The sequence below is a fragment of the Prionailurus bengalensis genome, chromosome C1 (assembly GCF_016509475.1).
Source record: "Prionailurus bengalensis isolate Pbe53 chromosome C1, Fcat_Pben_1.1_paternal_pri, whole genome shotgun sequence".
Lineage (NCBI taxonomy): Eukaryota > Metazoa > Chordata > Mammalia > Carnivora > Felidae > Prionailurus > Prionailurus bengalensis.
The window spans coordinates 5438792-5449467 of NC_057345.1; the positions used below are offsets into that span (position 1 = coordinate 5438792).

The following is a 10676-nucleotide window of genomic DNA, read 5'->3' on the forward strand; positions in this document are numbered from 1 at the left end:
AGTGATCATGTAAATGAGCGAGGCTGGCTTGGCGAAGGCAATAGGGAGTGGTGGGGACTGTGGCAAAGTGGAGAGCTTATGTTCTTTCTAGAGGTAGACTCCTGCTGCTAGTTGCCAACTCTCAATGTTAGAAATCTGAATTTTAAGGGCTATCCATGATTTGGCAACTAATTCAAATTAGAAAACAAGAATGATTGGGGAGCCTGGGTAGCTCAGTCAGTTGAGCATCCAGCTCTTGATTTCTGCTCAGGTCATGATCCCAGGATCCTGGGATTGAGCCCCGAGCCGGGCTCCAAGCTGAGCATAGAATCTGTTTAAGATTCTCTCTCTCCCTCTGCCCCTTTCCTGCTCATGTGCATGCACATGCTCTCTCTCTCTAAAAAAAAAATAAATAAAAAACAAGAATGACAAAAAATGCACTGTAAGACCACTCTTTGTCAAATAGTATACACCCACAAAGAGCTGTAATTCAACCTATAGGCACCAGGTTCTGGCCTAAATGCCCAAAATAAGTGTGTAAGTTAGAAGATCATAGAGCGTAGCAACACATAATTTTAGTAATCATTCAAATGATAACTAAAATATTACAGAAACTTGGAAAATAAAATAACATTAAGGAATTAGGATACAAGGTGATTGACACCATGTAATAAAAGGGGAGTATGTGGACAAGAACTGGTACGTAATACTGCGAAATCGAAAATACTGTGTAGGGTGAAGGGTTGTTTTTAAGTGCTATTTTATTTAAAAATATTTTTAACATTCAGTTTTGAGAGACAGAGCACGAGTAGGGGAGGGGCAGAGAGAGAGGGAGACACAGAATCGGAAGCAGGCTCCAGGCTCCGAGCTGTCAGCACAGAGCCCCATGCGGGGCTCGAACTCACAAACCACAAGATCATGACCTGAGCCAAAGTCGGATGCTTAACCAACTGACACACCCAGGTGCCCTTATTTTATTATCTATCACATACCTATGTGTTACATACACATATTACACGTGTATATGTAAAGCACTCCTGAAGGAAAGTCCTGCCGTGAGGTCCGGAAGCAGGCAGGCTGAGATTGGGGGACTGTTGGTGCCCCTTGAGGACATTTCTGAGAGGTGGGGTGAACTTTAGATGCTCCTCTCTATGGAAGAGGCTGTCTGCCAAGCTTTGTCATCCTCTGGTGACTCAGGGGCACTTCTGACAGTTATTAGTGATGATTTTACAGCATGGCCTAATTAAGTTACTACTACAGGCTTAAGCTTAAAAGAAAATTAGCTTCTTTCCTTCAACAGACCCTCAATGACAATGTCACCTTGTCCCAGAAATGTACTGACACATCATTCAATCCTCACGGTCCTTGGTAGGCAGAGCAGCTTCGTGTCTATGGCAGAACAGGTGTGAATGAGGACCACCTTTCCTAAGAGGTGGGGTCCCTTTCGTTAGTTGCAAATTACCTTCTTAAACCAGAGGGGCGTTTTTTGTGTGTCTTGAAGAAGCAAAGAGTTAATATGACATATTTGGGGTGACTCGTGCCCATGGAGCACCAGCATCCATTGGCTAAATAGAAAAGTCACAAATCTCTTTTTGGTCTGTTCTGAAACAACTGTCGTCTCTACTCTTGTGTCATATGGGCAGAGTCCTCAGTTGGGAGGGCTCCCTAAGGAGAAGTTGATAGGGGTGACTTTGCCCAGTGTCTCAAGCCTGTTTAGGACTTTCTGAGGACTAATTGTCATAATCCAGGACGACCTATCAGGAGTGCGTTTGTGCTCCTCAGACACTGTCTCAGAAATGCAGTGCCGGGGCGCCTGGGTGGCGCAGTCGGTTAAGCGTCCGACTTCAGCCAGGTCATGATCTCGCGGTCCGTGAGTTCGAGCCCCGCGTCAGGCTCTGGGCTGATGGCTCAGAGCCTGGAGCCTATTTCCGATTCTGTGTCTCCCTCTCCCTCTGCTCCTCCCCCGTTCATGCTCTGTCTCTCTCTGTCCCAAAAATAAATAAAAACGTTGAAAAAAAAAAAAGAAATGCAGTGTCTACACCATTTCTGAGACAGACCCGGGTCCCTGAAACCAGCACAGCTCACATTCAGATGACATCTCAGACATCATAGGGGTCCACTCTTATTTCTATTAGTGTAAAATCACAGGTTATAGACTCTCAGATACAAAGTTAATATAGATTAATGAAAAACTTAATCTGTATTTGTTATAGGTTTAGTTTGGATTAATTTATATCTCAGATAACCATTTCGTGTAAATGGCCAGTGAATGCCGTCCTTGTCAACTGCACGATGGCAATAACTCTTGGGCATCGTAGCCCCACCTCGCCCCCCAGGAGAATCGGGGGGCTTCTCGGGAGAGGTGATTGGGGACCAGGTGAGAAAACAGCCTGAACCAAAGCCCAGAGGATGCGCTCAGTGTGTTTGCGAAAGGCTGGCACAGCTTGCTAAGACCAGAGAGGTATGTGGGGCTAGATCATATCACCAAGGTAAGGAATTTGGATTTGCGTCCTTTAATGGCAAAGAGGAGAGGCAATGAAGGGTTTTAAACAAGGGTTTTTAATGTGTCATTCACATCTGGGTATCAGGTGGCGATAAATGCCATGAAGAACTAGACTTAGGAAGGTGATGGGATGGAGAGGCTCTTTTAGGTAGGAGATCAGTATAGAAGGAAAGGAGGAGAGTGTTGTGTGGCTCTGTGAAAAAAAAGCATTCCAGGCAAAGGGGATAGAACTGCCAAGCCCCGGGGGTAGGACTGGGTCTTGCCTGCTTTCAGCAACACCCTGGGGGTCAGCATGGCTCCAGGAGAGTTGATCAAGGGGGGAGGACAGTGCAGGTTGCAGACAGAGAGACAGCAGAGGGACAGATCTAGGTTCTTGATGGCTATTTTAGGGACCTGGAGTTTTAAAGTGAGTAGGTTAGGAAGCCTGTGTGGAGCACAGGTATGGCAGAATGTGAATGGTGTTTTTAAAGGCTCACTCTGGCCACTGTGTGGGGAGGAGACTGCAAGGGGTGGGGCGTGGACAAGGCAGAAGAGGAGAGACTGCCCTCTAAAGGCTGGAACTGGGGGTAGTGATAATGGCTGGATATTGCACTTATTGTGGGCTTCTTAAAGTTTATTTTGAGAGAGTGAAAGAAAGGGAGTGAGCATGAGCGGGGAGGGGCAGAGAGAGAGGATCCCAAGCAGGCTCACACTGTCAGCACAGAGCCCAATGTGGGGCTCGATCTCACAGTTCATGACCTGAGCTGAAATCAAGAGTCGGATGCTCAACTGACTGAGCCACCCAGGCACCCCTGCAGCTATCTTGAAGGACAAACCACTAGGATTTTCTGGTGAATTGCCTCAAGAGAATGGCATTCAAGAGAATTGCCTCAAGAGAATTGCCCAACGTTCCTGACCTGAGAACCTGGAAGGGCTCCATCACCTGTAAGAAAATGTGGACATGCGTGGGTAGAGCAGGTTTGCAGGGGGATTGTCGAGAGTGGTTTGGACATGTTGGTTGGGGTGCCTATTAGACCTGCCAGGCAGAGGTCAAGAAGGAGCTGGAGGCACTCGAGATCAGGCAGAAGACCTGGGCTATCGATTAAACCTGAAGTCAGCAGATGGTGTGCAAAGGCATAGGGCTGCATGGGTCACCAAGGACTTGGGGATGGACAGGAAAGGAGAGCAGAGGAGATGAGGGCCCAGGAGGCCCACGGAGTCTTTGGAAAGAGCGGTTTGGTGGAAAGAGGGTTGAGAGGCTGATTAGAATGAGCTCTAGAAAGAATGGAGGAAGGCCTACGAGGCCAGGCGCTTCCTCTATCAGTGGAATAATAACGATAATGTCCATGCAGGTGTCCCAGGCTTGGCATGTTGTGGGCACACGTACCGGAGTGTCCAGGGGGAGGGATGGAGCTAGGGCAACATCCCTGCTTTTCAGATGCTGGAAGGGAGGCTGCACGAAGTCCAGAAGCTTTCCAAGTTCCTGCAGCTTGTGAGTGCTGGGCCTGCTACAGGGACGCATACCTGGCTGGGCTGATGGTTTCCCCGTCCTTGATATCCTTCATGTGACCTGGAAGTGTGGGAAGGTGGGAGCCCTGCTACCAGCCTCGGGTGCTTAGGGGCCCTTCCACAGCAGGGGTGCCTGAGAGGAGCCACGTTGTGGAACTGGATGAGTATGGCCCTGTCCACAACTCCCCGGAAGGGAGGTGACCACCTGAGAAAATGCCTCGTGATAACAGCCTTACTCAATGGGCCTAGATTTTTATAAAATACTTTTAAAAAGTGGTCTATCCATTGGCCTTAAAAATGCTGCCTTTCAGTGGAACCTTGTGGGCAGCCACAGATGGGCCGGATCTTCACTGCCAGGCATTATTTTTCCAGCAGAGACGTCCATCCCCACCCCGGTGACCCAGAAGGCCACTTTTCAAAGAAGGATGAGCTGCCAAAGCAATGACACTCCAGGTCTGGACTTCATGCATCGGGGGATGCGTCACGCCTTGTGGATGACGAGGAGGGGGGCGGGGAAGGGGGATGCCGGGTAAACATCCACTCTCTTTATTGATCTGATTCATCCAATTACACGGGAGCCTCATCTAGGCAACGTTCAAGGGATGACTCAAATGTCACCTGAATGATGCCCGAATGGCTTCGGCCAGGACTTTTCATCTTTCTGATGTCACAGAAGGCTTTTCGTTACAGAGAATATTAATTGCAACCGAGGGCTGGGCGCAGAGTTAAACGGAAATGAAAAGTCCCAACGTGGCTATGCCACCACGATGTATTTACCAGGAGGACGGGCACTGGGCCAAGCTGAGCCAGCTGGGTGACTTTATCGTGATTGTCATTTCTATGTCTCTTCCTTAACTCGTACGTGATGGAAGGCAGCCTGTATCCTTGATACTTCTTTGCCAATTCAGATCTAATCATCAAAACTCAATTCTACACAGTGCGTCGGAGTCCCTGACTCACAGAGGTATTTGATATTTCAAGTGAGAAGACCCAGTTGTCCCCTGAAACAGTATCTAAGCTTTGATTTCCAAAGTTCCCCTGTATTTCTTGCAGGCCCTTTTTAAGATCAGAACTTAGCTTACCTGATTCCTCCAGTGTAAAGATGGAGAGGGTCTCTCAGGTTTCTAAACATATAGAATATCAAACTATTGTTTCTGTTAAAATCATTTCACTTTTGGGGCGCCTGGGTGGCTCAGTCGGTTAAGTGTCCAACTTCGGCTCAGGTCACGATCTTGTGGCTCGCGAGTTCGAGCCCGCGTTGGGCTCTGTGCTGACAGCTTGGAGCCTGGGGCCTGCTTCCGATTCTGTGTCTCCCTCTCTCTCTGACCCTCCCCCCATTCATGCTCTGTCTCTCTCTGTCTCAAAAATAAATAAACGTTAAAAAAAATTAAAAATCATTTCACTTTTATTACTACTTTTTTGTAATGTCTGCTAGCCAAAAAAAAACAAAAAACAAAAAACAAGGACACACCCAGAGCCAAACAAAGTTGGGTTTTTTGATGCGTTTCATAAAAACATGCATCATGGGGGACCATGTGGCGTCCCAGGAAGGAGGTACTGTAAAGGACCTTAAGGAGTTGGGGTGGGTGATATGGTGGAGTGGGGGCTCCAAGAAGCAGCGCCGTGCTCTGGCTTGACTGCTGTCAGGAAGCAGAGATGATTCCACTCCTGGATCTCAATAATTGTTATCCAGGAAGCAGGACAAACCATATGAGGTTAAAGTAGTGACTGGAAGAGAAGACGCCGTCTCTCGTGTTAGCCAGGTAGGGGATGTTGGATCGTTTTTGTGGTTCGAATGCGCTCCTGTTTTTGTCTGAGCAGACCTGATTACCAGCGCCGTTGTTTTTGTCTTGGTCCAGCACAAACACAGGGTGACCTGGCCTGATGGTTCAGTGAAATCAGTGTTCGGTAGGGCCAGCTGCGAGGGCCAGGCCAGCCCCACCTGCCAGGGGCTGCTCTCTTCTCACCATTCATCCATGTGCTTATCTCTCAAACACACAATACAGTGTGCTGTCTCTGTGATGGACACTCAGTGATTTACAAGCCCAAGTTCATTTAATCAGATGCCACCCTAGAACCCTCCCTCACCTCAGGTGCCGTGTCACCCTTGTCCTGGCTTCTCTCCGCAGCCTCCTACAGGCTCGTATCTGTGTGCTCCATGAGGACAGGGCCTTCTGTTTTTTTTGGCTGCAGTATCCTCATTGCCTGGAATCTAGCAGGTGCTCAAAAACTTTGTTGATGATGCTGACGTTTAATTAAAGAATGTGTTGTCTGTATGATACATACATGCCCGGCCAAATCGCACCTGGTCTCTTCCAGTAGAAATTTTCCAAAGCTCTGATTCCCAGGGCCACCATCTAAAAGACAATTCGCGGTACTCCCATCCACCCCACCCCCCATTATCCATCCATCCATCCATCCATCCACTCATCCATCCATCCATCCACTTGCCCATCCATCCACCTCACCACCCACGCATCCATCCATCCATCCATCCACCCATCCATCCATCCACCCATCCATCCATCCATCCACCCATCCACCTGCACTAGTTTTTATTGGTTTGTACATAACTTATTCGAAAGTGAATATCTTTAGAAAGTTTCCCCCAAATAAGTTTTCCTTTCTTGTTTTTCCTTCTCCGTGTGTTTACTGGGCTGCTATGTCAGGTGCTTTGCTAACTAACACCTGGCTGGGCCCGTGGGTCCGGGAGGCAACACTGGCGTCCTGAGCGCGAGGTCCCTCCGCCCAGGAAGTGCAGGAGGCAGCCCGGCATAGGATGACCTGGGGTGGGGGGCTGTAGGGAGGGGAAGAGGACTTGGGATCCGCACAGTGGTACCGCGAGCCACACCAGCCACCGCCGCGACTACAGGACAGGAGGGGGCGGTACCTGGAGGGAGTGATGGGGCGGGGCTGGGCAGGGCCTGGCAAGGGGTGACGTGACTGACGTGGCGCAGCGAGAGGGCACAGGCGGAGGGGGCGTGGCCAATACGGGTGAGGGGCGGGGCTAGGCGGCCTGCAGTTTAGATTGGGCGAGGCCTCCGAGGATAGCGCGGGTGGAGCCAGGTGAGTGAGGTGGAAGTCGGGAGGGACGTAACCTGGAAGGACAAAAAGGGGCGTGTAGGACCGAGCCCCGGGAGGTGGGAGGGATTCGGAGCCCGGGGCTGAGGGAGGGGACGGAACCCGAAGCGGGTAGTTTTTGGCACTTGGATTGTTGTACTTGATCCCTATAAGCATTCCTATAATCAAGCCACCTGGTCTCGCGGGCCCTTCGGGAGTCACCTGTCCGCACCTGTTCCGAGTTATAAGGCATCCAAGGTGTCCACGTGTAAATTTCTGTACCGACCTGCGCGCTACCCGCGCGCCCGGACGACGACATGGGGAAGGTCTGACACAAACTGTCCGGCCGTCGCCGAGACTGCGGGGCCTCAGGGGCTCCCAGGCCTCTGGCCCTTTCCTGCCTTCTGGATTGCTGGCTCCAAACCCATCTCCGCCCAGGCTGCGGGAACAGATGACAATTTGCCCCCAGTGACCCAAGTGATTAATATTTATCTACTGACACAAAGAAAGTACCACTTCCAGATAGCCCTATTCAGCTCACACAGGGGTGCTTAAGATCGTGATCAAGCTAGTGTTAACTTGAAATACATATAAAAGAAATTATTTTTAATGTTAATTCACAGGACTCAAACCCATGCTAGATCTGTCGGGGTATATCAGATTTAAGGCTGTGAACTGCCCTGTCACTTATTGGGATACCCAAAACAAAAGGAATTGGTTTTATAGGGTATCCCTATATCAGATGTTAAACTCCACACTTGTATCATAAACTTTTTAAAGAAATTAAATCAGTATTATTTAGCAAATTCTGAGGCCCATTTCTGGATTTTATAATAGAAGATAAGTGTTGTCATAATTGTACTCTATGGCTCATAATCAAAAGTAAATGAAAATGGATGAATTTCACAGAACTACAGGGGGATATATTTTTGCCTTATTAAGGATTTTTATACTTGATGTTTAGTTGTATTTTTGCACATTATTAATGTTTTTGAGTCATCACCTGGGAATAAAAAATTATTTTGAGAAATTGCTAAAAAAAATTTGTCTGGTTTTGCTTTTTGGTAAAGGGCACTGTTGTACTGTATTGTAAGAATACATAACTTACAGAACGTTCCCACTTACAAAATGCTGAAAAATATTTGTTCTTAATGTTCTGTACCACTCGATGGACTTTTGGCCACAGCTGCAAGTCAGTTAATGTTCATCCCTGTTGGGAAGACTTACATACACAATATTTCCCTGAACAAATGCACATCGATCTAATCTACAGCCTCTGGATAAAAAAAAAAAAAAAGACAGTCTAACAATAGTGTGGTAATCAAAGAACAAAACTCAAATACACTTTGATGTGATTGTCATTGTGATTGTGCTGAAGATGGAGTTGTCTGACGCTGTAGAAATCACTGCTGCACTGGACCTACACTTTACTCTATATTTTTATTTCAAGCACAGGGAAGGAATGCAGGGATTTCAGTAGCTCTCTTGGAATAAAAGGAAACCAAGGGGAAGAATCCAAAGATGGGAGCGTTCTGGAGAAAGAAATCGATTATGTACATGATTATGTACAAGGAAGACGGATATTGCCTTATTGAGCTTTCCAATATTTTTCTTCTGAAGAGAAAGATCCTCTGACTTAAAAAAAAAAAAAAACTATTGACTGTTGTTGGCCATATCTTCATTTTTATAACATGATACAACACATTTATTTCCCTTCTTTATTCTATTTTACCAGACTAAAACAACAATGACAAAAGCGAATTTCCTCCAGTGTCCTTGATGTCGAAGTCTGCAATTCTACCATGTTTTGAACTGGACTGGTAGCTCAGATTGGACTCAGATGAGGACTGTGGATTCCATTGTTTTTTGTTTTTTGTTTTTTAACATTTTTAATTTAATTTGAACGTAATCATGCAGGGAAATGTACACTTTTTGCTAAACAGTGATAATCATAGAACCACCACCATGATCAAGATGCAGAATAATTCCGTTCACCCCCCAAAATTCCCTCATGCTGACTTTTTGTGGCCTGTGCCTCCCCCTACACCCCTACACACATCCCTGACGATGCCCCTCCATCCCTAAAGTTTTGTCTTTGCATGAATATCATATAAATGGAATCATCATACAGTATGTAACCTTTTGAGGCTGGCTTCTTTCATTTAGCATAATGCATTTGAAATTTACCTGAATCAATATTTCAGTTCTTTTTATTCTTTATATTCCATTTAGTGGTGTGTCACAATTTATCCATTCACCATTTGAAGGGCAGTCTCTGGCAATTATGAGTAATGCTGTGATACATGCCAGCATACAGATTCTGTATCACTTAAAAATTTTTTTCATTTGGTGGCACAAGAACAGACACTCAGATCGGTGGGACAGAATAGAGAACCCAGAAATGAACCCACAAACGTATGACCAACTCATCTTTGACGAAGCAGGAAAGAATATCCAATGGAATAAAGACAGTCTCTTCAGCAAGTGGTGCTGAGAAAACTGGACAGCGACATGCAGAAAAATGAACCTGGACCACTTTCTTACACCAGACACAAAAATAAACTCAAAATGGATAAAAAAAAGTTTCACTTGGGAGTAGGATTATGGGTTTTGGTACTATTAGAAATGGTCCTGTCTGTGTAATTCCTTTTTTTTTTTAATTTATTAATTTTGAGAGAGCAGGAGGGGCAGAAAGAGAGGGAGAGACAGACAGTCCCAAGCAGGTTCCACACTGTCAGCACGGAGCCCAATGCGGGCTTGATCTCATGAACCGTGAAATTGTGACCTGAGCCAAAATCAAGTGTCAGATGCCCAATTGACTGAGCCACCCGGGTGCACCTGTAATTCCTATTTTTAATTGTTCACTGCTAGTACATAAAAATACACTTAATTTTTGTATACTACTTCATATTCTGTGACCTAGCTAAATTTACTTCTTAGTTCTAGAAACTATCTTGTAGATTCCTTCTAAGCACTGCTTTACCTGGAATCCACAAACTTTAATGTGTTCTATATTTTATCATTCAGTTCAAAATATTTTCTGATTTTTCTCATGACTTCTTTGACTCATAGGTTATTTAGAAGTGTCCTTTCTTATTTCACAATGTTTTGGTATATTCCAGATACCTTACTGTAATTGATTATTAGTTTCATTTCATTATAATTAGGAAATGTACTTTGCAAAATTTTAGTTATTTCAAGTTTGCTGATGTTTGTTTTATGACCCCCCAAAATGGCCTATTTTGATGAATGTCCCATGTGCACCTAAAAAGATTGTGTATTCTATTGTTTTGGATGGAATGTTTTCCAAATCTCAATTAGATGAAGTTGATTTATAATGTTCAGGTTTTGTATATTTTGCTGATTTTCTGCACTAGAAATTATTGGTTATTGAGAGAAGACTGCTGACATCGCCAGGAATAATTGTGAATTTTCTTCTTAATTCCATCATGATTTGCTCCATGGATTTTTTTTTTTTTTTTTTTTGGGACAGAGAGAGACAGAGCATGAACGGGGGAGGGGCAGAGAGAGAGGGAGACACAGAATCGGAAACAGGCTCCAGGCTCTGAGCCATCAGCCCAGAGCCCGACGCGGGGCTCGAACTCACGGACCGCGAGATCGTGACCTGGCTGAAGTCGGACGCTTA

At 46.0% G+C, this 10676-nt stretch overlaps 1 long non-coding RNA gene across 1 annotated transcript; it reads left to right on the forward strand.

Moving 5' to 3' along the window:
* The first annotated feature begins 6837 nt into the window (after positions 1 to 6837).
* On the forward strand, positions 6838 to 9163 carry LOC122479888. The gene is made up of 2 exons (XR_006296458.1): positions 6838 to 7036; positions 8766 to 9163. It is a non-coding gene; the product is annotated as an uncharacterized LOC122479888 (long non-coding RNA).
* Positions 9164 to 10676: the final 1513 nt, after the last annotated feature.